Raw genomic sequence first — 25235 nt, forward strand, 5'->3', positions numbered from 1 at the left:
TTTTCTTGGCAAAGACATTGGAGTGATTTGTCATTTCCTTCTAGATACTTGATACTTACTAAGGGACTTGTACCCTTACCTTTTGAAGATAAGATACAGAAGTCCTCCAAATGTGCCCCAGTGCCTGAGGTTGCTTCCTGGTGACTAATTAACTAAGGCTTAGGTGGATAGACTTTTGGGGGGACTACTGCCCTCTCTATGACCTACAAGTGTGAGAAGAAATGGACTATCCTTTGAGATCTTTTTTGATACTCTCCCTTGGACTTCAAAACTTAAGTGTGGAAAGAAGGGGAAGGATTTTTCTCCCAATTCACACCTCTCTCCCACCTGCTGGCAGTCCCCCCCCCCCCCAACCCCTCCAGCTCAAACAAAGGTGGATTACAGTAGAAACCTATGTCTGTGGAATATGTGCTAACATGTACCCTGAGTGTGGAGGTCCTAGACCTCCAAGTTCTGCCTATTTCTGCTTTTCTGTTTCCTTTTCTGAGAAAAGGTCAGTATATACCATTCTGGAGAAATGGATCGTTCCATCCTTGGGGTTACTTTATGAATAATCTGAGCTTGACAATTCTTGAGCTTGACAGTTGTATACCAGTTGTCCAGAAAGAGTAGTTTCTTTTAATGGCATAGGAGAAGAGACCTGACAACAGAATCACACTATAGCTGGAGGACTAATTCCTTACTATGACTAGTCAAGAATTCTGGACCTTACCAACCCTCTGTGATAATTGCTTTGAGTCGCATTTGATGTAGTAGATAATAACAAGTAGCCAGTGTAGTTTCCTTAGCAATGGAATGAGATGAAAGCAATAATTTAGGAAGTTAGACTGGTATAGAGAATAGACTGAAGAGGGAGAAACTCAGAAATTAGCGAGGCTGTTATAGATTGCTATGGTGGGAACTTATAGTAAAAGCATATCTAGTAGTCATATTGTGAAAAGAATTCTATACCTGGAGTCAGATAACTTCATTTAAAATCCTGACTGTGCCACTTGTAGTCTTGGGCAATCCCTTAACTTTTCTGGGCCTCAGTTTCCTCATCTGTAAAAACAAAGGGTTGGATAAATAATCACCAAAGCCCAGATATGAATCATGTGATTCAATTTGAAGGAAGAAAGATTAGATTTGGAGCAGACTGTATACAAGGAGGTGAAGGAAATGAAAGAGTCAAAGACTTTGATGAGAAGGAAGTAAAATGTTGGCCCTATTTTTATTAACTCTATAGAGGTGTATGTATGTGTGTGTGTGTGTGTGGGGTGTATGGGCGTGTGTGTGTGTGTGTGTGTGTGTTCTTTCAAGCCATTGAACTCACTGCATATTTTCATAGGCTAGATTCAGTGATTTGTGAACCTGAAAGGAGTCCTTTGCTTTCTCCAAAAGGGAATTTGGGGTTCAGTTATTTCCATTTTGTCCCTGAATAGTGTTTTATTTGCTAATGTTTTATAAACTTTAAAAAATATTATTCAGTTCTAGTTAAATCGAAGACTTCTTCATCAAACATCTCCAAGCTCCTGTTGATTACCTCTCATTGATTCCTTTTGTTGTTTTGTGGGTCTAGAGTATTAAGATTGCTCTAAAAATTCTCTCCTAGTGTTTCACTTACACAATTAGGTTTACATTTCTCTAAAAGCTGTTATTTTTGGTAAGAATTTCCAGTGTCTTTAGCTTCCCTAGCACTCGTTTTATTTAAATTTTTGGTGGTTATTCTTGTTCATTCCTCATTCTCGAAGAGGACTGATGCTATCACAAGCATGATGTCTTGACTTGTGTATGAACTGGATTTACATTTTTGGTAGCATGGCAATTAAATGTTAGGAGAACATACGGGATTGAGAATTTTGGAGACTGAGATTTGTTTGCATCATGTGTGTGTCCAGTCCCAACAGAATTTAGATAATGCAAATAAGGGAAATATTGACCCAATAAGAAGAGAAATCCAATTTGTAACAAAAAAGATTTAAGGTAATTAAAAGGTGATTTTGATGATCTCATAGGTTCTGAAGAAAGCAAGTGAATGTCCAATGCCACAGTTAAAGGCTGTAGATAGTTGGAATTTTGTCTGTTCCTCTCGTGTACTAACAGGGATGGAATTACTGGCAGAATTAGCCTATATAAGGTTTGAAAAATAAAGAATATTTGGAAATAGAGATAGTTTGTACAGATGATTTAGTAGGGGAGGACTTTAATAAGAACTTTAATATCCTATGTCTACTGTTTCCCACATTTTACATTTACTGTCCTAAGGGAATTACATAGTCCATATAGCTGAAGGGGGAAAAAAGTGCAGTACTTAGACCAAAGATTGGCAGAATTTCTCTAGAGTTCATTCACCTTATTTATTACCTTTCTATCTAAGGAGAAGCAGACTGTGAATGACATTCATATCAAGTTCCCATTTTGTTCTCTCCTTTCTTTGCATATTTTCAGTTTAATTCAGGCACATGTATTATCAAATATCTGTTTTAATTACAGCCATTGTTAAAGAAGTTAATCAGTTGTAGTCTCTCACCAGCTAAAATCCTATATTGCTGAATTCTCGTACAAAGATACAATAAATATAAAAAGAATTCTTGTGTATCAGTACAAAAATGCATACAACCTCTTTGCTCACTGATGCAACCAAAACACCTAGGAGTTATTATAACGTGCATTCCCCTGACACAGACTTTTATTTCATGCAAATGACTATGATTAAGATTCAAATACTTTTTTTTCATTTTCACACATTACTTAATCAATGTGAAGTACTGTGTAAAAATTGCATCTCTTCATAACAGCGATTTTGACCAAGTCAAGTGTTGCTCCTAGAATTCTAATCCAGACTTGTGATTCAATTATCTTTTAGAGACTTTCTAAATTCAAATTAAGTTTACCCTTCCCACTCTCTCCCCATCCTCTAAACTTAATATCAGTATGGATCACTTGTGCAGTGATATCAAAATAGCTTTCCATCATAAGAGAATGCACAACTTGAATGATTTTTTCCTGTGTCTGAAAAAGGACAATAATCAATGGAAAATGGGCATTAAAATGTATGAAAATACACTATTACAATCCATTTCTCTATTCTGTGCTTTGCTTTGAGATTAAGATTGATAGATCTCATGAATTTGTAATTATTTGTAATTATCTCAAAATATTTGAGCGACCTAACATTTTTAAGGTTACCAATATCCCACAAAATACCTCATTTGATGTTCATCCCTTTTAGTCAGGTTAGTATTGCACATTGTCATCTAGTCAGGCAATTAACAATTGTAAGGGTCATGGCCCAATAATGACCCCATGTCAACTAAAAGTAATTACCTTGTCAGATGAGAATACTTCTTGATTGAGCAATTAATCAAACCTAGGCCTACAAGCCCTGGCCACCTTCTTCAATCAACCAATCAACATTTATTAAATACCTAATATGTACCTGATACTATGCTAAGCTGGGGATACAAAAAGAGGCAAAAAGCAGTCTCTGCCCTCAGGGAACTCAGCCAAAATCAGAGACATTTCCACTAAGTGTGACAGTAAATCTACTTTGATTAGTTGATGGCTTTGATAAAGCTGTGGGGCCTAACACCTGAGGGCTAATTGAGAACCCAAGGGAGTCAAATGTTTTCAGCAGAGTGTGAGAGAGAGCCACTTGCGATAAGAAATCATGTGTGTATATGTGTGTGTGTTTGAGTGTGTGTGTGCATGTGTGTATGTGCGAAGCTTGCCTTGAACTTAGTTCCTTTGTCTTCCTTTCCCCTCTTACCTGCGGGACAACCTTGTGAATTTTGAAGGTTCTAGAGGATTTTGGACTTCCTGTCTTCCCACTTGTCATAGAAGGATTCCTGGAACATTTTGGGGAGGAGGGGCAGGAAAGGCCCCATAAAGAAGGTGGAATTTGAACTGAATCCTGGAGGACCAGGGAAACTAGGAGGTAGAAGTGACTGTGGGAGCATTTCAGACATGAGGGACTGCTAATGCAAAAGCATGAGTATTTAAGCAACAGTCATGTATTTCCTGTATGGCTGAACTGAAGAATGCTGAACATACTAATAACAAAAAACAAAAAAGAAAGAAAAGAAGAGAAAAATAAAATGGGGATGGAGTTATGAACACTATCCACTAGATAGGGTCATTGCCATAAGAGTCAAATGTGAAAAGATGTGGACAAGATCTGTGGTTTCTTTGCATGGGAAACTCTTACTACCTATGTAGCTTAGCTTCTCTGTGACTTATAATCTTAAATGGTTATAGGGCACTGAGAGGTTAAGTATCTTTCCTAAGGTCTTACAACCAGAGTGTGTCAGAGGCTAGACTTAAAGTCTGGTCTTCTTGGTTCTAAGACTGACTTCCTGTCCATTGCACAACCAGCCTTTCTTGTAAAAGGACATTATGTAATAAATGTAAATATCAGCTATTATTACTAGCTATTTATTGATAATATTATATCTAAGGGGTTATACTGATTGCAAGATCATTAATAGCAGAATTTAATAGTAACAACAGAGGTTCCAGAGAACCTCTCAGTACTCTAGGGAACTCTTTTAAGAAAATAAATTACAGAGAAAGTGCCACTATACATTGGCAGAAATAGTGTCTTCACCCTGGAGTTCCTTATTCCAGTGAATTCACTTGTCCAGTCACTGTCACTATGTATTATATAGCTCTTTACAATTTACAAAGTGCTTAATTCATAGTTGCCTTAGGTAGAAGATTATAGTTTAGTAGAGGAGATAAAAATTGTATGCAATGACTGTAATTCAAACTAGAATTAAAAAGTACATTAACTTTTTTCTTACTCACTTCCCAGCCATCTTGGTGGCAGGTCTGTGACTGAGGGTCTTCCTGCACTACAGGTAGGAAGGTGTTGGCTTTAAAGAAGATATAAAGTTGCTGGAGGGAGTCCATCAACTCAAAGATTCTGCTGGTCATAAAAAGTGGCAAATATGTGATAGACTACAAACTGATCCTGAAAATGGTCAAACAAGACAAAGCCAAACTGGTCATCTTAGCCAACAATTGTTCAGCTTTGAGGAAATCAGAGATTGAATATTATGCTATGTTGGTCAAAACTGGAGTACATCACTGCAATGGTAACAATGCTGAATTGAGTACAACATATGAAAAATACTACAGAGTATGTATACTGGCCATCACTGATCCAGGTCTTTCTGATATCATTAGAAGCATGCCAGAATAGACCAATGAAAGATAAACTATACAAAACTGGCCAAAACTTGTTTTAAAAAAAAGTACATTGAGGGATGGAGCCAAGATGGTAGAGTAACAGCACAGACTTTCTAGAGCACTCCCACCAAGCCCAGCTAAATACCTGTGAAAAATGGCTCTAAACAAATTCTGGAGTTGCAGAACCCACAGAATAATGGAGTGAAGCAAATCTCCAACCCAAGACAACCCGGAAGGTCATCAGGAAGTGTCTATCATGCACCATGCTGGGAGCAGAGTATATAGTCCAGGAGGGGCTGTGAGTACACCAAGGAGACCTGAGCAGGCCTTGGGGGGACTGAATCTCTCACACTTATGGTGGTTTCCAAACTTCATGACCCCAAAACACTGAGGATAAATTGGAAGGTCAGTGGAAAAAGCATGTGTGACCAGTGCAAGAGAGTGGAGTGGTCTGGCCTCAGTCTCAGGGGTGAGGCAGTGGAGGAAACTGTGACACCCATAGCAGCAGCAGGGGCAACTGCAACCACTGTTTCTGGTGTTCTAAGTCCACAGATTGTCGGGGGATCGAGCAGTTGACAGTAAACCCCCTACCTCCACTGAAAACAGAAGAACTACCTTGACAAAGAACTCAAAAGTCAAATAAATGGCTGGGGAAATGAGCAAAAAACAGAGAAAGAATCAGACTGTAGAATCTTACTTTGGTAACAAGGAAGACCAAAGCATGCAAACAGATGACAACAAAGTCAAAGATCCTCCATCCAAAGCCTCCAAGAAAAATATGAATGGATCTCAGGCCAAGGAAGAGCTCAAAAAGGATTTTGAGAATAAAGTAAGAGAAGTAGAGCAAAAATTGGGAAGAGAAATGAAAGTTATGCAAGAAAATCATGAAAAACAAGTCAACTATTTGCTAAAGGAGACCCCCAAAATGCTGAAGAAAATAAAACTTTAAAAAATACACTAACCCAAATGGCAAAAGAGATCCAAAAAGCCAATGAGGAGAAGAATGCCCTAAAAAGCAAAATTGGCCAGATGGAAAAGGAGATCCAAAAACCCACTGAAGAAAATAATTCATTAAAAATTAGAATGAAGCAGATGGAAGCTAATGACTTTATGAAAAATCAATAAATTATAAAACAAAACCAAAGCAATGAAAAAATAGCAGACAATATGATATATCTCATTGGAAAAGCAACTGATCTGGAAAGTAGATCCAGGAGAGAAAATTTAAAAATTATGGGACTACCTGAAAGTCATGATCAAAAAAAGTGCCTAGACATCATCTTTCAAGAAATTATCAAAGAAAACTGTCCCGATGTTCTAGAACCAGAGGGTAAAATAAATATCGAAAGAATCCGCCAATCACTTCCTGAAAGAGATCTGAAAAGTAAAACTCCTAAGAATATTGTAGCCAAATTCCGGAGTTCCTAGGTCAAGGAGAAAATATTGCAAGCAGTCAGAAAGAAACAATTTGAGTATTGTGGAAATACAATCAGGATAACACAAGATCTAGCAACTTCTACCTTAAGGGATCACAGGGCTTGGAATATGATATTCCAGAAGTCAAAGGAGCTAGGATTAAAACCAAGAATCACCTGCTCAGCAAAACTGAGTATAATACTTCAGGGGAAAAATGGTCATTCAATGAAACAGAGGACTTTCAAACATTCTTGATGAAAAGATCAGAGTGGAATAGAAAATTTGACTTTCAACACAAGAATCAAGAGAAGCATGAAAAGGTAAACAGGAAAAGAGAAATCATAAAGGACTTACTAAAGTTGAACTATTTACATTCCTACATGGAAAGATAATTGTAACTCTTGAGACTTTGGATAGTTGGAGGGATTATATACATATAGACAGAGGGCACAGGGTAAGTTGAATAGGAAGGGATGATATCTAAAAGAATAAAATTAAGGGGTAAGAGAGGAATATATTGGGAGGAGAAGAGGAGATATGGAATGAGGAAAATTATCTTTCCTAAAAGAGGCAAGAAAAAGCTTTTTCAATGGAGGGAAAAAGGGGGGAGGTGAGAGGGAAAAAGTGAAGCTTACTCTCATCACATTTGACTTAAGGAGGTAATAACATGCACACTCAGGTTGGTATGAAAACCTATCTTACACTACAGGAAAGCAGGGAAGAAAGGGTAAATGGGGTGGGGAGATGATAGAAGGGAGGGCAAATGGGAGGAAGGCATAATTAGAAGCAAACAGTTTTGGGAAGGGACAAGGTCAAAAGAGAGAATAGAATAAATGGGGGGGCAGGATAGGATGGAGAGAAATATAGTTTTTCACAGAATGACTTTTATGAAAGTCTTTTGCATAACTGCACCTGTATAACCTATATTGAATTGCTTGCCTTCTCAGTGGGGATGGGTGGGAAGGGAGGAAGGGAGAGAAGTTGGAACTCAAAGTTTTAAAAACAAATGTTAAAATTTGCTTTTACATGTAACTGGGCTATAAGAAATACAGGTAATGGGGTATAGAAATCTGTCTTGCCTTACAAGAAAATACAGGAGATGGGGATAAGGGAAGGGAGGGGTGTGATAGGAGGGAGGGCAGATTAGGGGAAGGGGTAATCAGAATGCATGGTGTCTTAGGGTGGAGAGAGGGGAGAGATGGGAAGAAAATTTGGAACTCAAAATCTTATGGAAATGAATGTTGAAAACTAAAAATAAATAAATAATTTTTTTAAAAGTACATTAAGCATATGACTCTGAATTCCAAAGTAGGAGAGAACTTCCATCTGGAGGATAGGGATTAGGAAAGGTTTCATGTAGATGAGACCTGAGGGGACTTGGACAGGTATTGATGAGAAAAATTGTTGTTATATTAATATTGCTAATAATAACAATATAATAATTGCTAGCATTTATATAACACCTACTATGTGCCAGACGCTGTGCTAATTACTTTATAAACATTATCTCATCTGATCCTCATAACAAACCTGGAAGGTAGGTACTATTATCACTCTCATTTTTTTATAGTTGAAGAGACCAAAGCAAACAGAAATGCCCAAGTTTTATAACTTCTATTCTCCCCTTCTCTTCCAGAATTCTATGATTCTATGACCTCAATTATGATACTCAAATCCTCTTGTTATTCAGCCATTTCACTCATGTCTAACTCTTTGTGATCTCATTTGGAGTTTTCTTGGCAAAGATACTGAAGTGTTTGCCATTTTATTCTCCAGCTCATTTGACAGGTGAGGAAACTGAGGCAAACAGGGTTAAGTGACTTGCCCAGAGTCACACAACTAAAAAGCATGTGAGGCAGCATTTGAAGTCATGGAGATTTCTTCCTGATTCCAAATCCTGTACGCTATCCACTGTGCCTTCTAAAATGCATTAAATAAAAACCTCGAAACAAATATTTTAAAAGCATATAGCTATAACCACAAGTTACTAGCAATATGGACATAACAACAGGTATTCAGAAAAATGTATTTAAAAAAACACTTAGGGAAGAAGATGGTGAAAATGATAAAGACTTCATGGAGGAAGATGTAACAAGAGAAATGGAATGACTGAGGTCATATCAATTCACAATTTCAAAGCTGACTACATTGCTTCCTTTTTTGGAGAGTTTTTTTACCTTTCAGAATCATGTCAGTTACACTGCTAATTACTGCTTCCTAAAGGGCAATGCCAAAAGGACAGAAGATTTCACTAGACTGAAGAGCTTATCAGGTACCAAAATATTTTTTTTAGTAACCTTGAATCAATGCATATTACTATCATATGATTTATAAAAATAAAGACCAAACATAATTCAAATGAAAACACCATAGAAAGGATGCATAAACCTGAATCAATTCAGCAATTAGAAACAGAATTCAAAACAAATCAACAGATTTTCAAAATAGATTTACCAAATCAATTTATTTTCATAAGGAGTGGTTTATGCTAGATTTGTGAAAGTTTAGGTGCAAAACTGCAAACTGTTCTCTGTTAAATATTTCACTGTGCTCATTGTAAAAATGTTTTCTTCATGATATAAATGGAACTATACACAGATTCTGGTGCTAAAAAGCTAAGATTTGAATCAAGTGTAGTGGTTTAGGGAGAGGGGAAATTTAAAACTATGAATCTTCTAAACTTTACATCTGTAGCTATAAGTTGAGCAAATTTATCTTCCTTAGCTGAAGCCTGCCTTTCTGAACAATATGTGATCCTAACTCAACACATGGATCCTTGAGAGTAGTAAACACACTATTTCACAACTGAAAGAGTTCATTTACTTCCCTTCCTATTGCAAGAGCCAGGTTCACTGATTCAGAGGATCACAAGAAATAGCTGGACAAATGAATAGAAATTGTAGGCAATGTTGCAACACACGGAAACACCCAATACAGCACAATGTCAGAGGTTGGCTGAGTATCATTTGATTTCATATGATATGTTTGCAAATTGACAAACGCTAACAGAAGTATGGCCATTGTTTGATTCACAATTACTGCTAGTCACTTTCTTGATTTCTAAACAAAGGCAAACAATGATAATACTTTGAATGTTTTGAGTTTCTGTCTCTGAAGAGCTTACAGCATATTTTTAAATACATAATTAAACTAGTCACCATAAATTAAGCAAAGGAAAGTTCATGTTTTCTCCTGGTTATACAAGGAGAGAAGGAATCAAAATATAGCAGACAGCTGTCCTTTGACTGATTACTCTAGCTAGTCTTGAAATCTAAATCTATTTAAAATTTATCACTTAATTGTTCTCTAGTTGGATCATTAAGTGGGTGTTAGTTTTCTATCACTTCTCCAAATAAACTTTAAATTCCCTGAAGGTCAGGATCATGCCACATGCATGATTTCTCCACATCCCCCAACACAGCAAGGACTCAATTAAAAATGTGCTCAATTAAAGAAAAGTTTACTAAGTCTTAGCACTGGAAAGGAATTTAGAGATCATTCAATCCACCACCCTGGTCTTCCCCTACCTCTTTATAGATGAGAGATCTATGGTTCCTAGAGGTGAGATTATAGTAGAAAAAGCAACATTTAAACAAAGGATTTCCAACTTCAAATCAAAAGGCTTTTCGCCTCTATGAGATACTGTCTTCCCAGTAGCCAGTGTCCTTCAATAGTTTTCCTTTCAATGTTTTAATTTTGGGATTCAGGGGTGCACTTGGTCCTGCAGAAATCATTCATAAGCTCACCCCTGAGGAGAAATGTATGAGGGCACCCAGAGATGCCCATCTATGAGGACTGATAGACAAAGAACACTAACAGAGCCATTTACATCAATTGGATATTTTTCTATAGATAATGACCAATGTAACAATGTCTTAATAGGTTGACTTTTACTATTCAGCTTACAATTACATTATAGTTTGTTTTATTCACTAGCAATCAAAATACCGAGGTTCTTTCCTTCAGATATTCTTTGTTTCCTTCTACACAGACCATTTTCAATTCAAATAGATTTGCACAAGATACTCAATACACTGCACATCTCCTTGCACGATTAAAGTTGATTAATTGGGATTGGAAGTGAAAATTAAAAAATGGCAGTTGCTTACAAAAAACGTCTCTCCTGGGCCTTCTGGACTTCACAATTCATTCTGAGAAGATTGAGTATATTCTGCTTTAAGAAGGACCTGTCTATGTTACCTCCAGTTAACTCAACAGCAGGGCTGTTATTTGAGTGCACCTTGCAATATGTATTTAATACAGAAGATAATTAATTTCATAAACATGCTTTGTAAAATTTATTTTAATAGAGAACAAGCCACAAGACTCCAGACCAAGTTGGAAAGACAAAACATAGGAAATTTCAGCTGCAATTCAGATGGAGTCCCATGGTCTTTAGGGTGTAGCAGCAAAACAGATGGTAAAGCATCTTCTTTCATGCCATTTTCACTGATAAAATTATGTCCATTTTTTATTTTGAGGCAGTTAGATGGTACAGTGTATAGAATGCTGGAACTGTAGTCAGGAAAACTTGAATTCAAATTGAGCCTCAGATACTTTCTACCTGTGTGACCTTGAGCAAGTCATTTAACCTCTGGCTCCCTCAGTCTCCTCATCTATAAAACGGGGACAATAATGGCATCTATTTCCCTAGGTTGTTGTGGAGATCAGATGAGATAATATTTGTAAAACATTTTTTTAGAACTACAAATAGCATATAAATGCTAGTGAACCATTTGATAGTGGAAAGAACTTTTGTGGTGAGAAATTTCTTTTCAGATTGCTGAGAAGGTTTACAACAAAGCACCTGCAGAGATGTTTGCCAGGCCATATCTACTTAGGGCTTGCATTTCTACATGAGGACTTTGGGGTTGGGCTGAAAGCAGGACCAACAGTCTGGAGGGTGCTTCTATTCATGAGGCTTTTTGACTTAGTTTTCTCTCAGTAGCCATTGGTCAGAAGGTGTTGGTTGTGTTGGTGGTGAGGATGTTAGGTTCCTTCTGTACAATAATGACTCCTCTTGATGATAACTTCTGAGGCTGAGCTGGAAGTCAGGTCAAAGGAATGTGTGTGTAGAGGTGGTGGGAGGGTGGTACATAGCTGTTTTCTAAGTTCAGATTCCTGAGCTATCTCCCTCTAGGCCTGAGAGAAGTTAGTGGTGGGGTTTGATTAAACTGATATATGTGCTTGGCAGCTTCAACTAGGCTAACTAACTTGGCCTGCATAGGTAGTATTTGGTGGGGAGAGCTGGCCTCTTCTCCAAAAGGCTTGTTTTTCTGCATGATGGCTGTGGGCACTGGGCTAGAGGCAGGGCCAGTAGTTTGGGGAGGAGGGCCACTGCTGTTCCTGGAGCTCTTGAACTTAACCTCACATGGGTGGCAAAAACCTATAAACAAAGTAGCTGTACATTAATTAGCAAATGGCTAAACAGGTTGTGGCTTATGGATGCAATGAGATATATCTTATAGTGTTGTAATAAGAAATGATGAATACAGAGAAGCGTAAGAAGATATATGAACTGATGAAAAGCTAAATGGAACAAGTAAAACAACATATGTAATAGTTACAGCATATTAAATATGAAAAAAATAACAAAAGAAAACTTGAATCCTATGAAATTATAGTGACCAAGGCTGGTCCCAAAGAAAAGATGTAAGGGAACATCTTCCCCCCAATCTTCACAGAAATAAGATTCTCTGAGCATGAAACCCTACATATGATGTCAGATTAAAAAAAATTATCAGCTAGTTTGGACCAATAGCATCATTATTTTTATTGTCTTAGTGGTCTTGCACTGAATATTGCTTGTTGTTAGTCAGCCTTTATTTCTCTGAGGAAGGCTTTAGAGCTGTGTCTACAAAGGTCTTGAAGATGCTTTGGTAGACCAACTATCAGATAATGGAGGCATATATAGTTGTTTTCTTTTAATGGAACTTCCTAATTTGGTGGTGTTTGCTTTGTATGTATTTAGTAAAGACATTAATTGCCTCAGTTTCCTTTCTGATTCTTTAGCATTTTCTAAGTAAATAATTGTGTTGTTGGCAAATAGCGACATTTCATCTCCTCATATGCTATCTTTATGTCTTTAATTTCTTCCTTTTGTCTTACTAGCCTTAGAATTTCTAGGACTACATCAAATAAATTCAAGAAAAGAAGGAATTTTTGTTTTATTCTGTGCTTACTGGGAAAACTTATAACACTTCCTCACTGAATAGAATAGTAGCTCTTGGTTCTAGGGAGGTACTATTAATCCTATTTTTAATTTTTCTATGCCTGTATGGGGTTTGCTTTTGTTTTTGCCTAAATTAGTTTGTCCTTTGTCAAGGACTTTTCTTCAACTACTGATATAATCATGTGATATTAGATGTTTTAACTTTTAAATAAAATAAAATTAATTATGTTAATTGATTTCCTAATGTTGAACCATTCCTGGTATACATACAAGTTGATCATAGTGAATGACTTTTTGGAGAAATTGCTGTAATCCTTTGTTCTTCCCAGGATTTTATGTTTTAAAAATTAATTGATATTCATTAATGATATTGGTCTATAGTTTTCTTCCCTGCATTAGCCTTCCCTGGTTTAGGTATTAGGATGGTAATTTTATTTTGTTTTATTTTCATGAAAAGGAATTTGTTAGAATGATTTCTTTTTTGTTTTTTGAAAATTATTTCTCTAGTATATTGCTTGATAGAATTCTCTTATACATCAGTCTGTATCAGGTTTCCCTTCCTTTTGGTAGTTCCTTTATCTCTAGTTCAATTTCCTTTTCTGAAATTGTTTTATTTAAGATCTTTATTTGGTTTTCTATTCATCATTTAAAATTTTTGTCAATATTCTTCTGCTTCTTTCAAGTTCTCAGTTTTTCATATAACTGCACATTAATTTCTGATAACTATGTATAATTTAATCTATTTGCTATAATTTCATCTTATTTATTTTTATTTTTTGATTTTATCCTTCCTCTTTTTAAAAATTCATATTATTTAATGGTTTATCAATTTTGTTAGTCATTTTAAAAAACCAATTTCGAGGTTTGGTCATCAATTTCATACTCTATAACACAGAGTATGAATAGTATGTCCTCTAGATTTATTTATTCATTGGATTTCTGATTTTTAATTGCATGTTCAAGTAATTCATCCTCTTTTTCTATTTTGCTAATATGTTACTGGGAATATGTGAGTCCTTTAAAAATTCTTTTATCTCTGTCCAATACACTTTGTGACATTGTATCATCTTTATCATTCTTTTTCATATAGTCATTAATTATTTCTATTACTTTTTTTTCAACCCACTCATTCAGGATATTATGACTAAATCTTCAGTTAGGGTTATATATTTGTGCGCTATTTATTATTGACTATTTTTATTGCGTAATGGTCTATATATAGATATGTTTAGCCTTTTTGCTTTCTTATATTTATCAATAATTTCTCTATTTCCTAGTATATAGTCTAGTTTTTTAATAAATGCAGCATATCGTACTGAGGAATATATGTATTTTCTAATATGCTTATTTAAAAGATACCATATATCTTCCAGTTCTAATTTTTCCCATAGTTTATTCAGTTTTATATATTTCCCTATCATTTTCTTAGATTTGTCAAGCCCTGAAAAAGGAATATTAGTCTCCCATGAGCTCTGAGGGGAATATTATAGAGAAATAAGTATTTTCTGTATTATTGCATTATTATGTATATGTACATATATATGTGCACATACGTATATGTACATATACAGATATATATTGGGGGCTTAGCTGATTTTTCTTTATTAAATTAGATGCTATGTTCTTTGGTGTAGCATTCGTTTATTATGGTATTGTTTCATTGTTTATGACTCCTTTAAGAGTATAGTTTTCTTATTTATTATATTTCAAATTTTTATTTTTGCTTTGTCTGTTAGTAGGGTTTCAACTACTGTTCTGTATCTACCTCGTGAATAGCAATTTTGTTCTAGTCTTTCATTTTGGTTTTGCTTCTGTATATGTCTTTACTTTGAAATGTTTCTCATGTAAAGCAGATCGATAAGATTTTGTTTTCTTATTCATTCTTTTATTCTCTCATTTTGTTGAACTGTTTAGTCCATTCATCTTAAAAGTATGAATGTTAGGCTTGTATTTTTCTCCTCTTGTTTGGCTTAGCACAGGGCTTGGCATATAGTAAGTGCTTATTAAGTGCTTTTCCCCTTTATTTTTTAGTATTCTTTTTCTAAAATATTTTTTATCTCCTTTTCAGTCAGAATCTTACTTCATTGATTAGCTTTGTTTAAATTATTTTGTTGCTAATCTATTCCTACTACAGTATAGGCAACAAGGCATCTAAGCTGCCAGTAGGCTGGAGTGATTTCCTTTAGATTTCTCCTTTCTCAGCCTACCAAGTTGTCAGTTTAAAAAATGAAACTATATTTTATCATATTTCACTCCTCAAAGTTTCCACTCTCTCCAGCTTATGATTTATTCCTAGAAATCTCTGAATCCCAAATTCATTTAGATATGCCATGTATGTAGTTTGTACTGCAGGTACAGTATGTACAGTACCATTCTCTCTTTACTGTAAGACTTCTAGTCTCCAGATCAGCTTCTGTTCAACAAGCCTTTAGCCTCTCTAGAATATGGAGCACACTCTTAGATATATTTTTTCTTGTAAGCCTAAAACAATATACATACAGCTTAGCACTTTTGCTTGCCAATTGGGTTTTATAGTAGATAAATGAAATCTGAATTAAAAAACAACCAAAACAGAACCAGCAAGCTACTACTGACAAACCACCCTGCTAACTAGGAGGAAAATGTGACTTGGTAGGATAATAAGAGGGTCCCCAGATTTGGTTTCATCCAAACTACCCAGGACCTCTGACTCCAGTACTCCTGCTGTGTCATAACTCAGAGTAAGTCTAGATACTTTGGCAGACTTAGTGACAGACAGATCTTTGGTTCCAGTACCATAAACTTAATCTCTCACTTCCAATAACTCTTCCATACTTCTGAATACACCAATTCACGCATGTATTTGTTGGGGTATCCCATCCCTTCCCTCTTTCTATTTATGCATTTTCCCACTCTGCAATTGTGTCCCACCAAAGATATTGATTCACCAAAAGTGAAATCAGAGGATTTAGGTTGTAATTCTGTTCTAAGACTTTCACTTCTATTTATTTAAATTTTGTTTAAATTCTTTTTACCGCAATATATCCTTTCTGCCCTTGAGGATATTTCTTTATTCTTTTTTGTAAACCAGTAGATCAAGATTTCTCTCTTAAAGATACCTCTATATATGGAAAAAATTGGTTTTATTACTTAGTATTTCCTTGAAGTTATGATTACTTACCTTTTTTATATTTCAATTGTTTAGGATATTTTCAGGGTAAATATTCTTAACTTTTTTTATAGGAATGTCTCACATACTTCTTTTTTGTTGAATGTAAGGCTTTTTAATTAGTGATTAGGTACAGATTTGCAAAATTAGCCATTTGGGCTTGTAGCTTGAACTCCTTTATTTTTCAAAATGTACTATTCCTTTTATGATTTCTCATAATTATAGAATAATCTTATATTACTCAAATTACTTTGGCCACTTGAAAAAAATGTCATTTATAATTTAAATTGTCGAATTTGGCTACTATGGTTTTTGGAGTTTTAATTATAGGATTTTTTTTTGTTCTTTCTGAAAGTATTATGTTGATTCTCTACAGATACTTTGTTGTCTCTATTCAGAAATTCTGGATGTTTCTCCCCAGAATCATGTTATTCAGGTTTATTGTCATATTCCTTGGGAGAGCTATTATCCTTAAGTTAATTCCAAGGTCATTGGTTTATGTTCTTCTTTATATCGTTCCTCTACTATTGATTCATTTTTTTTCTAATCTGCTAGTTGAGTTTTAAAATTTTGAGTTGTGATCTCTCTCTTTCAGTCATTCCTATAGCCTCTCCCAATCTAGAAATTCTTGTTTTATGCATATTCTCTTTCTCTGTTGCGCATGCTCTCTCTCCCTTTCTATATATATTTCAATTATGTTATGGTACAGGTGAAAACATCTCCTTTGGGAGGCAGTTTACTCTAGTGAAGAAGGTACTCGACAGAAATACCTTGGTTTTAATCCCACCTCAATTACTTACTTTAGCTGTGTAACCCTAAGTGAGTTACTAACCCTCTCTATACTTCAATTTACTCATCTGTAAAACAAGATTTATTTAATTTAATGACCTCCAATGTCCCTTCCAGTTCTAAATCTATAATGATATAATCTATAATATCAATCAGCAAAACTTTTCCTTCGAAATAACTTGGAACAAAACAATTTCATTTCAGAATTTTAAAAAGTTTACGAGTCCAAATCCCATTTCAAAACATAAAAAGAACATATAATACATGTAGAAGGACAGTAGTCAATCCTACACTCCAGTGAAGAGAGTGAAAAATAAGATCCTTGGCTTCTGTTTCATGTAGGGAATATGTTGGTTGGTTTAAGTGGCATTTATGCTGTCATTATAAACATCTCATGCATCTCATTCTGCAATAAGTTCTTGCTTTGAATCTCTTCTCGTTCTTATGCTTTGGTTTCACAAGTGCCTCTCACTGAGTGCACCTTCCACAACCACACCTTCCAGAAAAATATTTTCTAATGATACTACTTCGATTTGTACTCTGTTAATCAATAAATAATAAATCAATAAACATTTATTAAGTACTTTCTTTGTACCAGGCACTATGCTAAGCTCTGGAGATATTAAAAAAAGGGTAAATAACTATCCCTGCCTGCATGATTGTATCCTGTCAAGGTTTTTTTTTACTATGCATTAATCTGTAATTTAACAAGCTTAATATTTATATTTATAGGATGGCCCTCCAAGGAGATATCATTTTACTGTCTCATGATCTTCATAGCATCCATCTCTCTCTTGAAGTGTACTTCTGCCATCTCTAAATTCCAGCCAGACCAAGTAAGTTGTACAATTGCCATTTACAAAGTTTTAAATTTAGCAAATAGTTCCTGACCATATCTGCATTTGACATCCCCAAATTCATAATGTAATCTCATGGTTTACCAGATATATCTACATACCAGTCACATCTATCAGGACTGCTGTCAAACTTATTGTGCTGCCATTTACCTCGAAGCTGTTTTGGTTACCTCTACAGTGATGGTCTGCTCTTGTTGCCATTCCAGAACTTCTGGAGATCATGGATAATTTGTTCTCGATGGGACCTTCAATTGATCACCTGTGTGCCTTCAATCCTGCTCCCGTAATCATGCCTGTAACCACAATATTGACTTGAGGAGAGTTTAACGATGTTGTCCAAGGACTTTCCCACTTTGTCAGCTATAGTAGAAATGGAAGCAATGACTCAACCTGTTCCATACTCTCTTGAAAGCCAACAGAAATCTCTATTTCATGGGATGTTGATTCACTTTCTTTTGTATATTTGCTAGTTTATATTCTATTTAAGAATCCTTCCTTCTGGTTTTATGTGAGTTCTTCTGTTGAATTTTTTGCTTGTGTGCTCAGCTTTGACTGAAGCTTTTTAATCTCAAAATCTTTGGTATTTTTAACCTTTATTTTTTGAGGTATTCCCCAGTCAATCACATTCTAATTCCTCTCCTGATATTGCACACACCCTGAAAGGTGCTCTATAAGATTACATCAGACTCTTCACTTTCATGGATATTGGTTTCACTGGCCTAGATCCTTGACCTGAGTAACCTTGGGACAGGTGGGGAGGGAATAGGAATGGCCCCAGCTGCATATCAGTCCTTTTGCCTTCAGGTCCATTGGGCAGATATGTATATATTGGTATCCTACTCTGATTATTTCCCATCTTCTCCTCTTTTTATCTTCATTACTGGGTAGAATTAACACCAGTGGTTTCTTGTAGGATAGGAGGTAAGTAGTGGGTGTTCTGGGCAGAATTTCTGTAGTTTTGGAGGGTCCTTAACCTAGGGCTGGTGCCTAGATAAATTTCAACATATTTTCACCTTGTCCCTCTTTCTTCACTGCTCCAATTTCACAGAGCTGGATGGAGTCAGTGTTTGCTCCTATTTGAAGACTGAGTGTGTCATAAGGTCCCAAGATAGGCCTTTGCATGAACATGTGAGTTAGCTTGTGCTTCTGCCATGGGTGTTGTAGAAGGCAGTGTGGAAGGGGTGCTGCTTGAGCACTTTAAGGATTAGAATTCTCAAGTATTAATTCATACGGATTTTACCTTGTTGGGGTTCTGTCTTCTTTCTCCTGTGGATTTAACTGTAATTACTCTACATCTGGTGCTTAATTCCTTTTTTTGGAGGGTTGGAGAGTTGAAGTGGTTCTGAGAAAGTAATTAATCCACCATCTTTCTTGTCATGTGACCTAGAAGTCCCTATTCAATCAGTTTTTAAGGGTTTAGTAATAAAGCCTAGCACGACTATTCTGGCCCCATCATTATTTAATTAAATGTGAACTGTGTGTACATTTCCTATTTATTTTCTCACAACTCTGAAAAAGCATTATCAGGAAAATACAAAAGCAAGCAGAAAAATAGCATAGCTAATATAAGCTAATTAGTGTGGCAGAAACTGTCATATACTTCAGAACTTTTTAATGCCCCCTCCTCCCACCCCCATATCTTCACCTGCTTTCTTGGTCCAGCAGCAAACCCAGGAAATACTTCCATTGCCATTATAGCTTCTTCATATGCCAAGACTTTCAACCTGATTTTATCCTAGTAAACAAAATGAAGGATAAAGAAGGAAGGTTTTCTCTCCCTTCCCAAAAGTTTCAGTTGCCAGCACCTGTGATTACCATCTTCAAAATTCCATGTTAAGTCAAACACTTTTTTGCTTAGTATGCTTTCTTGATTTAAGTCAAAAGCAAAAATTACAAGTGTGTCTTTTCAACTCCAGTTAATAACATTAGCGGTCCTACTTGTGATGTCAATTGTACAGGCAAGTTTCTTGTGAGGAAATACTCTCTACAAATATGTCTTCAACTGTTCTGCAGATTTATGCCTTAAAGTGCCTAGGGCACAGAGGTGATGAATAACTTTCCAGGGTCACTCAAGTAGGAGGCAAAACCTATATCTAGTTCTTTGGAACTATGAATTTCATTATCTGTCCACTATACCAAGCTTTGTAAATGAGAACTAACTGTTCATAGACAAGCAGATATTTTTATCTAAAGTTCCCCAAGTACCAGTGATGTTGAGCTTCGTGATGCTGATTTGGCAATGGGACTATTGTTAATGATGATGATGATTAAACCCCTCAAAGCCCAAGTCATCATCTATGTCATGAAGGCACTGGACAATGGCAAAGTAAAGGAATGCCAGCCTAGGTGATGTACAAACAGGGATTTTCTATGCCCTACCTAAAATTGTTATGGTAGATATGATGGCCTGGCAGGAACTCTGAACTGTTGGCCAATTAGGCCCTGGAGACACTATTGATTGAATTAGCCAGTGTGATAAAACTGCTGCCCTAAATCTAAGAAATAGACATGGAGGCATAGACCTTCCAGAACTGTCATGATGATCAACTTGACAGAGAGGACAAAGAAGTGGCTCTTCTTTGTATTCTGGTCCCAGAAGAAGGCAAGTTACCTGGAAACTAATCAACAATACCGATACTAAATCTTCTAGAAATCCATTGCTATAAATATTGCTGATCTGTAAAATGACCAAACTGTGAATGCACATGAAATGAAATTAAGATGTGAATGTTTTCTTGTGCGCCAGTACTATATTGTAACAGATGTGGAAATATCTTACTGGAATCAGTTATAAGCAAGGACTTCTTACTTTTTGTCAATAATAAATTCAGCTCCAAATTAGACAATGATATATAGTCTATCAGTGCAGAGCAATGGTGAAAAATTACCTCATTCTTGAGCACAGGTTAGATGTAATAATGCAATGAAAATTTATTTGAATTGAGAGAAAAACTGAAGAATCAGAGGGCCTTAAAAATTCTTACAGTATAAACTCCATAAGTGCTAATGGATGTCAATATCCATTTCCAGTTGGGGAAAAAAAAGATTAGGCATACTTAGGTAACTCCTGTTTCAAATACATCTTCTCCTTCAGAGACTACAGACACTGCTACTATCTCTTTAAGAGTGTAGCTATGGATGAAATAATGAGGGCAACAATTTTGGGTTGGCAATTTAAAAAGTGAATTAAGAAAATGGCTGGCCTTAATATATCCTTTCTTATGGAGTAAGAAAGTTTGCTTTAATACATGTGATTCATGGGAATCTATGAAAAATCAGTTGAGAAAATAGTTCGATATAAAGTACATTCCACCATGGAGTCAGGGAGGAGTGTTTTATCTGTGATACACTTGGATCTAATCAAGAATCTATGGAGAGAAAAAAAGAAAAAAATGAAGATAGACTTCTTTCTGGTGAGAACTATCTTAAAGTTCTATTTTTAAGAGGAGATAGCATAAGAGAAAGTTTGTAAGACTGTATTTGTCATTTTTAGTGAAAAGTTGAAGACAAATTAGAAGAAAATGAAATTTCTTACTTATGACTTTTGATTTTTGGTGTGATTATAAAAATACCTATGAAGAAAATGAAGAGGAATCAGTTATTGTTGTAAGAAGACTTTGAGGAGATTCAGATTTTGACAATGGTCATAGCCAAAATACTTATATAATTATTTATTGCTGAATATTTATTGATAGATTATATGTATATAAGTCAATAACTTAAAATTTTATTGAGATATTGTATAATTGGAATACTTACTGAAAAAGGAGGTCTCTCTAATTCATTAAATAATTAGTACTTAAAGACTTGGAGTCAGGGCTGGCTCTGTATGGTAACTTGGAATATTCTGGTTGGCTGTGGAGTTGGAGAAGGCACTGAGTTAGAACTGAGGCTGAATATATAATGATCAATATGTTCTTCCATTGCTCCTTTTTGTGATTTTCTTTCTTGAAAGTGATGCAAGAAGTACTGTGAACTGCTGAGTGGGAAATGGGAAACATCTATCTTATCTCCCTCCATCTAGCATTTATCTGTGAATATATGGCATGTCTGTTTCTTTTGTGTGTAATTTTTATCTTAGGTGCATGAACGTCTTGAGATTGGAGTACTAGAGCAACTCAAGCTCTGAAGCCCATAGATTGGACAACAATAGGTCCCACCCAAGCTCCACTTAGTGATATTCTCTGGACCTTCCTGGCTTAGAGCAATTATCAGTAGTAACTCTTTCCCTTTCTCTTTCAGCTTGATTTAGTTATTTTTTTCTTTTGCTTATTAGAGGGGCCATTCCCTGACTACTTCTTAAAGATGCCTATTCACTGAATGGGTGTTACCTCCCTCTAAGTAAGTACTTGAAAAGGTCTTAGCCTAAAAGGCCAAGGGCTCCCATTGCATTCTGGGCCATTTCTAGTCATTCTGATGAATGTCATTGGATCCAGATGCCTCAGAAGGAGACAGTGAGACTGGTGGCCTTGCACAGCCCTCCCTCACTCAAAACAAAGTAGAGTTCAAGTCATGTCATCATTTCTCTGATGGCATGGTCTTCTTCAAAAATGAAGGATGAATACAACAACTAGATCAACCAGTAAGATTGGGAAATCTGTCAAAGTCCTCAAAGTTCTACTGACAACTAGAGCTAGCATAGCATCTGAGTGGCTTATTTGATCCAACCTAGCCGTTGACTGACCTGTTTTGCCTTTCAAGGTACCAGCCCAAGTGAGCATGAGAATGAATTATCCATTGCTGATGCCTCATCTAAAAGTCTTCTCTCAAGAAGAGAGAAGAGGACTCAAAGGGCCAAGAATCACAAGGTACTTCTCAGACCCATGTATTCTTTCCACATGTGCCTGACGATCATTGTACCTCAAGTTTGGCAGCCCTCTTCCCAAGGACTTTGTGTGCATGTACAGAAGGAAGAGTGTATCCCTAGGTTTGGGAGACATGTCTTATATCAGCTACTTTAAGACTAAGATTATTCTCCATAGGTACCTAATATATGGAATGGGAGAATGTACCTCCAGGTCTAGGTGATGCTTTTGTAACTCCTGTCCTTTCCATGAATTCTCAGCAAATATCCCTCTGTAAAAGGTAATTAATATCAGTTGATTTGTGGATATTACGGATCACGCTGGAAGGGAACTTGTGAGTAACAGTTCCAGAAGGCACAACCTCTCATGATTACACCAAGAACTTTTAGGAGAGCAGTAATATTCTCCCTTCTGGGAACCTAACTTGCCTGTACTGTGGCTTGTTGTGCACACAGGAGTAGGGGAGAAGGGGAAGAGGTTATGATCAGGATGCTACACACTTAAAAGAAAAAAAATGACTTTAGAATGAAAAGAGTATTCCAAAATTCCTGAATATATAAAGAGAAACTTAGGTTTGATTAATTTTTCATTATTAAAGAAGCTACCAAAAAGCACTATAACATTGTAGTACCTTTATTGACAATTGCAGTCTTTGGATGTCTTATGCCTTACTTCTGTACTGAAAATATATAAAATGGTTTGAAGTTGAATGAGAATGCTAGAGTATTTGATGGCCATATGTAAAACTAGTTCTATTTAAATCCAACCAAGGATATGATATGAAAAATATTTGATATAAAACATTGCATTTTTCTGAGAGTCATTTTAAACCCATTAATCTTAAGTATATTCTCAATCTCCCTGAAATAGAAGAAAGTATGGCTTCCAAGTAGAGGTAGTTAAACCAAAATTTATTATTAATCCTTTAATGTAGATAGATGACCTTGACTTGACCAAAAAAGTACCTTAGATGACTAACTCCTCATGTAATCTTTCTATAATAAAATCAAAATATTATAGTCTTAATAAATATAAAATTCTTTACATATACCAAGGAAAGTTAGAGACTTTGAGCTTATATCTGGAGATCTTAGTCTTAGATGAAGATGATGCTTACAAATGCTATGTGCTCCTCCAGACACTACAAAATATGAAGCTATCAGGCAGAAAGCTATGGATATGTTAAGACACTTACTGTAATCCTGAAATGAAAATGTAATGGAAAGAGCACATTTTAAGCAGCCAATGCTTACCCTATGCCAATCTTAGGGTACACTTCGCAATGGTAAAAATAGGCCATAAGACATTTAGAAAATATTCTACCAAACATTGTACAATACAATAACAAATACTCTACAAATAACTATAGAATATTGATGAACTCAGAGTACTTGAAGGTAGCTATGGAAAGATTGACACTTCCTCACCAAAAAGGAAGAAAAGGATTCACAGACATTCTCAGAGCACATGATAAACAGGTAAAAGACCTACAGAAATATTGTTGGAAAAAGTACACATCATTTTGCTAACCAATACCATGGTATATACATGCCATTAGATTCATAAAATGTAACTGAAAGCAGTGTACCTCCAGATGGAGCCTATGAAAATGCTAAGATCCAAGGAACAAAAGGCCCTCTATAGCCATCATCTGCATGAATTAGGCCAGTAATTTATTGGGGGAGGGGAGAGCATTGAATAAGATAGGTGAGTCATGGAGATTTGTTTATAGAAATGGAGTTTTTAATGTCAATCCAATACTAGGTCATTACCACTGGAAGTAATAGAAGAGTTATTCTTAAGGAGCCCAGACATGAGTGACTACTATATATTACTTTAGGGAATGGTAGATATGTACAATACATCAATGCAGGATGCAAACATTTGTCACCTACTGAACCAGGCACTGAATTAGTACCAAGTGCTATGTAAATGTAAGCTATTTATAATTATGGCAATTATCATTATTATTCTTTAGAGTATTTTGTGGTATGATGATCCATTCCTGAAGGACTCCTACTCAGAAATGACAACTATTTCTCTGAAGATCAAGGGAGACATAAATGTATTAATTTTCATGTTGTAATAGAAGTTTATAAAATTCAATGTGCCTACAATTGAATCACTGATTTCTTTCCCAATTAACAGAAATTGGTTTGACAAATCTCAAAAATTCTGAACTGCTGCAAAATCATTTCCCTTCCATGATGTTACTAGAGTGCTTTCCTGATAATATTCCAAAACTATTGATGAAAAAATTAAAAATTTTTCATCTCTAAAGATGAATCATTTAGTTGCTTTCTCTCCTTCTTCATGATTACTAACTGGGCTATTAGTAGTTGTCTTATATAATTTAAGAATCAAATTTATAGTCTATGTAGCTATTAAAATAGAATATTTGCCTTTTGACAGTTTGTGACCCTTAGTGGAAACTGAACTCAATGAGTCTCCCATCTCCCACAATTACTACTGTTTTGCAGGTATCAAAAAACCCCCATTGTCTTGAGACAATTAAGGACGTAAATGAAATAGGAGCCAAACAAGAGTCCTCCACCCAATCTCTATTTGGGCCAATTTTCTTAATGTTTCAGCAAGGCTTAATCTGTTGGCATAAGTGTTTAGTCCCATTAACAGATAAAGTCACAGAGTCCACAACTCATGCTGCTGGCAGTCAACAAGGAATTTAAAGAATGGTCTTTAGACAATGGCTCAGCCACAAACTATTTTGTCATCAGATCCTGTGAAATTTGTATATGCCAATGAGTTGCCTCCCTTGGTTGCTCCCCTTCCATTTAAATGTATTTCCCACCCAGGGTTGTATTTTACACTGATTATATTTGCCTTGCTTGCTGATTGGTCAGAACTATGTATATTTAGCA

The 25235-nt window shown here is 35.8% G+C and overlaps 1 long non-coding RNA gene across 1 annotated transcript in view; it reads left to right on the plus strand.

Annotated features, from left to right (window-relative positions):
* Positions 1-25235, plus strand: part of LOC140517772 (uncharacterized) — a 42198-nt gene that overhangs the window by 9328 nt on the left and 7635 nt on the right. The window contains exons 2-3 of the long non-coding RNA XR_011971747.1: positions 17427-17530; positions 22253-22359. This is a non-coding gene — a long non-coding RNA (uncharacterized lncRNA). The remainder of the gene's footprint in view (positions 1-17426; positions 17531-22252; positions 22360-25235) is intronic.

The sequence above is a fragment of the Notamacropus eugenii genome, chromosome 1 (genome assembly GCF_028372415.1).
Source record: "Notamacropus eugenii isolate mMacEug1 chromosome 1, mMacEug1.pri_v2, whole genome shotgun sequence".
Taxonomy (NCBI): Eukaryota; Metazoa; Chordata; class Mammalia; order Diprotodontia; family Macropodidae; genus Notamacropus; species Notamacropus eugenii.